This window comes from Oncorhynchus tshawytscha, linkage group LG01, assembly GCF_018296145.1.
Source record: "Oncorhynchus tshawytscha isolate Ot180627B linkage group LG01, Otsh_v2.0, whole genome shotgun sequence".
Lineage (NCBI taxonomy): Eukaryota > Metazoa > Chordata > Actinopteri > Salmoniformes > Salmonidae > Oncorhynchus > Oncorhynchus tshawytscha.
In genome coordinates this window covers 76,246,251-76,252,250 of record NC_056429.1, presented here as the reverse complement: position 1 = coordinate 76,252,250, position 6,000 = coordinate 76,246,251, and the positions used below count along the sequence as shown (strand labels likewise).

The 6,000-nt window shown below is 41.1% G+C and overlaps 1 long non-coding RNA gene across 1 annotated transcript; it reads right to left on the bottom strand.

Moving 5' to 3' along the window:
- Positions 1–262: 262 nt before the first annotated feature.
- On the bottom strand, positions 263–3,464 carry LOC112253000. The gene is made up of 3 exons (XR_002953926.2): positions 3,431–3,464; positions 2,984–3,059; positions 263–958 (listed from the first exon to the last, which is right to left on the bottom strand). It is a non-coding gene; the product is annotated as an uncharacterized LOC112253000 (long non-coding RNA).
- Positions 3,465–6,000: the final 2,536 nt, after the last annotated feature.

The following is a 6,000-nucleotide window of genomic DNA, read 5'->3' as shown; positions in this document are numbered from 1 at the left end:
ACTCCAGTGTTAATCTGCTAAATTGTAATTATTCGCCTACGTCCTCATGCCTTTTGCACACAATGTATATAGACTCTTTCTTTTTTTTCTACTGTGTTATTGACTTGTTTATTGTTTACTCCATGTGTAACTCTGTGTTGTTGTCTGTTCACACTGCTATGCTTTATCTTGGCCAGGTCGCAGTTGTAAATGAGACCTTGTTCTCAACTAGCCTACCTGGTTAAATAAAGGTGAAATAAAAAAAATAAAAAATTCAGGGCGGGATGTAAATGTAAAATGTTCTTTGTATAAAATAAATCACTACACTTGACTCACACAGCCTCAGTCACTTACTCACCTTGTCCACCGTGTTTGTGCCTTTCTGTGACATAAGCTAAACATCTAGCTGGCTAGCTCATCATGTCTCAGTCTAAACTGTACACTCAAAAATACAGAAAGGAGTGGGAATCAAACCCTGAATTCAAAGGCTAGTTGAATCCATTTATTGGAGATGATACACTAGCATACTGCCTGTATTGTAAGGCTGATTTCTACGCCAAACTTAGTGATGTAAAAAAACACATGACAACTCGAAAACATACTCAAAAGGCAAAGCCCTATAACAGTTCCACCCAAAACAAGCTGCCATTTAAGGTTAAATATGGACTCTGCAAAAAAGGCTGAGGCCACCATGGCATTAGCTATCGCTGAACACTGTTCCATGCTGGCATGTGATCACATTCGAGAAGCATATAGAGCTGCTTTCTCAGACTCCACTGCTGCTACCCACTTCAAAATGCACAGGACAAAGTGCACAGAAATTATTAATGGTGTTCTAGCACTATACTTTCTGAAAAAGTTGGTTGCAGATGTGGGTGACCAGCGTTTCAGCCTCCTCCTCGATGAGTCCACGGATGTGGGTGACCAGCGTTTCAGCCTCCTCCTCGATGAGTCCACGGATGTACGTGTTTCTAAGTACCTGTGGGTTGTGATAAGGTACTTTAGTGACACCAAGCAGACAATTTTATCAACATTTCTGAGGCTTGTTGAGTTGGAGGAAAGAGATGTCAAATCTATAGCCCGTGCTGTTGTGGCTTTCCTCGAGAAGTGTTGTCTTAAAAAAGAGAAACTCCTGGGGATAGGGACTGACAATGCCTCTGTTATGATGGGGATTAACAATGGGGTCCATAAAGTACTGAAGGAGGAGTATGGCCTCAAATATCTGGTTCTTATTTACTGTGTATGCCACTCTTTGCAGCTTGCTGTAAGTTATGTTTCTAATGACACCATCCCCCGTAGTGTGGAGTACTTGGTACGAGAGACTTATAACTGGTTTTCAGTGTCTTCAAAGCTCAGGGAGGCCTCCAAGGCCAGATTTAAAAAATATGTTTTTATTTATTTAACCAGGTAGACAAGTTGAGAACAAGTTCTCATTTACAACTGCGACCTGGCCAAGATAAAGCTAAGCAGTTCGACACATATAACAACACAGAGTTACACATGGAGTAAAACAGACATACAGTATAAAAATAAGTCTGTATACAATGTGAGCAAATGAGGTGAGATAAGGGAGGTAAAGGCAATAAATAGGCCATGGTGGTGAAGTAAATACAATATAGCAATTAAAACACTGGAATGGTAGATTTGACGGTAGATGGGTGCGCAAAGTAGAAATACTGGGGTGCAAAGGAGCAAAATAAATAAATAAATACAGTAGGGGAAGAGGTAGTTGTTTGGGCTATTTATAGATGGGCTATGTACAGGTGCAGTGATCTGTTAGCTGCTCTGACAGCTGGTGCTTAAGTGAGGGAGATAAGTGTTTCCAGTTTCAGAGATTTTTGTTGTTCATTCCAGATATTGGCAGCTGAGAACTGGAAGGAGAGGCGACCAAAGGAGGAATTGGCGTTGGAGATGACAAGGCCATATATAAGACCATCAACTGTGGGGAGAAACCTTTACAGATATTCAAGGTGTGTGCCACACGTTGGCTCTCCATTGAACCCACGTTTTCACACATTTTGGACCAGTGGTAGGGGCTTGGGCTACATTTTGCAGTGACCAAGTCCAGTGAACACTGCTACATGGCTGAGGTTTTATACTGCATGTAGAGTGATCATCAAAACAGATTGTATCTGACTTTTCTGAAGTTAGTGCTGGGTGAGGTACAGTAGTGCTGGGTGAGGTACAGTAGTGCTGGGTGAGGTACAGTAGTGCTGGGTGAGGTACAGTAGGCCATCAAGGCTTTTGAGGGAGAGCAAGTAGATCCTATTAAGCTACTTGACAGCTTGGTTAGCCTGATCAAGTCTGTGAGCAGCAGGGTGCTGAATCTACTGGCAAATGTTGATGTCCTCAAAGGGCCAATAGATGGATATATCAGTCCCAAACCATATCTTGGTTACCTTTTTGAGTCAAAGGCAGCTGAGCTCCACCTTGCGCCCGAGGATGAAAACATTGTCCGAAAGCAGCGTGTAGCCTTCACCATCTTCCTCACTAATGAGTTGAGGGTGAGACTGCCGGACAACATCGAAGCATTGCAGTACATGTCAGTTTTCAATGTGGAGGAAACTCTAAAGCACAAAAAGAGCCCTGGAGAAATAGAAAAAATAGCCAAGCTCCTTGGCTACTCCCCTGCAGAGATAAACAAGCTTGTCCAGCAATGGCGTGCCATCCATCTTAATAAATGGAATGAGACAAAAAACACACTGGGCTTCTGGAGTGAGATTTCAGGGATGCAACTGATATCAACCCGTTTCAAGAACTTGCCATGGCTGCTGTGTCTGTGTTGTCCTTGCCACACTCAAATGCTGAAGTCGAGAGAGTATTCAGCCAGATGAGTGTGGTAAAAACCAAACTTAGAAATCGGAAACTCCATCCTGTACATTCTATATGGACTTAAGCTGCCTGGTGAGGCTTGCTATGAGCACCAGCTGCCTGATAATGTTTTGCAGCTTTTTGGCACAGCTGCTTACTCATTTAAGTCAGCTCCCTCAGTTGCTGAACCTACCATAGAGAGCCTTGACCAAAATGACGACACACTCTTTCTGTGAGCCAGCACAGCCTGGGTGTGTGTGGAGGCGGGTCTGGAAAAAAAACAATTAACCTGAATTAGGGCCAGACTAGTTACCTTAATTTTCTCACATTGCCATTGACAGTTTTTTCTATTGTCTGTTTTTGGTCCATTTAGATTGTCAATGTAGATTGTATACAAAAAAGAAAATATGGTTAAAAATGTTCATGTTCTACTGTGACCATAAGGTTAAAAACCAAACCAAATTAAGAAAAAATAAAAATAAATAAATAAATAAACTCTGCCAGTGTCTCTTTTGGGTCACTTTTGCCAGTCCCAAGCCCGGATAAAGGAGGAGGGTTGGAATTTTGACATTAAAAAAAACAAGAATCGACAGAAGAAAGTTAATTTGTAGTTCAACATATTTAGGGTGTTTTTACTCACTTTTTGTCTCTCCCACGACTTCATTCCTCTCTCCTACAGCGTCTATCACAATTACATGCACATGGCCAATTATGCAAATTAGGCGATGACGTCATTTAGAGACTTCTAGCGATTTTCAGGACAGTCAACAGCTACTTTCTTGATTGAGGAGTTGGCAACACTGTGCAGGGGGGGAGAAGGGGCAGGGGTTGGAGAAGTCAATGAGAGACGTTAGTTCGCTAGTTATTAATTTTCTCAAAATGTAAAGGCACAACCTAGATTCGAGCCAATGTCTTAAGTAGTTGAACATGTTATTACTCCAATCTCGTGGAAGTTACAAACTGACACGTTTTCATTTTCGTCAAAAACAACTTTAAATCAAAGGAGTGCCTTTGATTTGACAGCTTGCGCAGTTCGGCGCGAGATGACCGTTTAGCTAGCCAATGTTGCCATGTCATCACCTGCAAGTGTGATCGGGGATTTCTATTGGAGAAGCAGTTTCTGCCTTTCTTCATACTGGACTGTCTTTGACATTCAAGCAGTATTGAAATTGTAGTGCTCAGTGGCACAGCATTATGGGTAATGCGTTCATTACCCCTTACAAGCAATGTCAATCAGGGTTGCCAGGTTGGATGGAAAATGACCTATTTGTGTGTGGGTATTTTTGGAGTAGATGGGGGTAGGAATAGGGGGAGGCATTCTCATGTTGACAGATTCATCAATAAATAGGCCACAGAGGAACTTCAAAATAAAATTATGTTTGGTGTAAATGTTTCTGGTGCAACTGTATGGTAGTTGAGGCTCTTAGATGGCTATATGTGCAACCATAGAGTATAACGTCTGACTGGACTAGGATCAGTTAAGCCAGGGTTGTTCATACAGTTTGTGGGCCAATTGCGGCCCACGAGTAGTTTTAAAACGGCCTGCAACATTTATGAAATTATATTAAATGGGGCTTGCAAGAGAAAGTAACACACATATATATATATATTTTTTTACCAGTAATATGTAGTATAACTTGTTATGGTGGGTGGACAGAAGAGATGTGGGTGGAAATCTGTGAAGATGGCCTCATATTGGGATTTTTAGACTCATTAGGGAGAATCTTGCATGAGGTACCTGAGAACCAGTGTAGGCTCCTCAGAGGAGAAAGGGGAGGACCATCCTCCTCAGAGAATTTCAGAAAAATGTAAATTGTGAGACATTCAAAAAGTTAGCCTTTTTAGATAAGACTATACTAAACATGTCACCAAATAATTGATTAAAACAAACAGCTGGCTTCTGTCCTCTGGGTAAATTGATGTCAATACAAAACCTAGGAGGCTCATGGTTCTCACCCCCTTCCATAGACTTACACAGTAATTATGACAACTTCCGGAGGACATCCTCCAATCTATCAGAGTTCTTGCAGCAAAAACTGGCATGTTGTCCACCCGATTAGAGACGTAATCTAGTACTGAAAGATAATCTACTGCTAGATAGCACATGGTGTGAGTAGTTGACTCATAGAGAGAAAGACAATAGCTGAACAGTTTTGAAAAAATCTATTTCTTCCAGAGAGAAAGAGAGAGAGCTAGCTATATTTTGTACTATATATTTCTTCACTTTCACTTACTTAGCTAGCTATTTTAGCCTACTCAAACACGTGGCCAAAACAGAGAGGGATGCTATATTATCTAGTTGGATACGGCTATCCAACACTGGAACTCTTCAAAGTCAAAGTAAGCTTTTGGTTTTATAGATTTATTGCCACTGGGGCCTACCAGTGTAACTGCTAAACTGCTTGCTGCTGACCTTACACTGTACTGCATGATTGTAGCAGGTATACTAAAGCATTAGTTCTAGTAACTATGTTGACTATGACGTGACAACGATGTAGGTTGTGTGTGGCTATTAGCAGTCATGATATGTAGGTTTGGTTGGAAATGTTTTAATGCCTGGCCACATCCAGCTGGTGTGTTGTACACTGGGAAGAGAAAATGTGAGAGAAGGAGAGCGTGTAGATGGATGCGAGAAGGAATTATATATCCAAGGAGATGTTTGTATGTCATTGCTATCAACGTGAACTCTGTTTGTGTGTGTATTCATTGTGCTGATTCTGTTGAACCCCCTTCTATCTGCCTTGAGCACTATAGCAAACTTGCAACATTGTATCAACTGGGTCCGGCTCCACGTTGTCCACTTTCCCCTGATTAATTTGCAGGGGTATGACACACAGACAAGAAGTCAGCGAAAGATACAGTAAGTAGGCCTAAGCAACATGAAAAACAAATTATAGGCCTAACATCATGCGCCTGCACAACAGCAGAAACCACTGGCAGTCCATTTTCATTTTATTACTTGTAGAAACTGTAGGCCAAAACTGAGTGTATGTACAGTACCAGTCAATAGTTTGGACACACCTACTCATTCAAGGGTTTTTCTTTTCTTTTTACTATTTTCTACATTTTAGAATAATAGTGAATACATCACAACTGTGAAATAACACATATGGAATCATGTAGTAACCAAAAAAGTGTTAAACAAATCTAAATATATTTTATATTTGAGATTCTTCAAAGTAGCCACCCTTTGTCTTGATGACAGCTTTG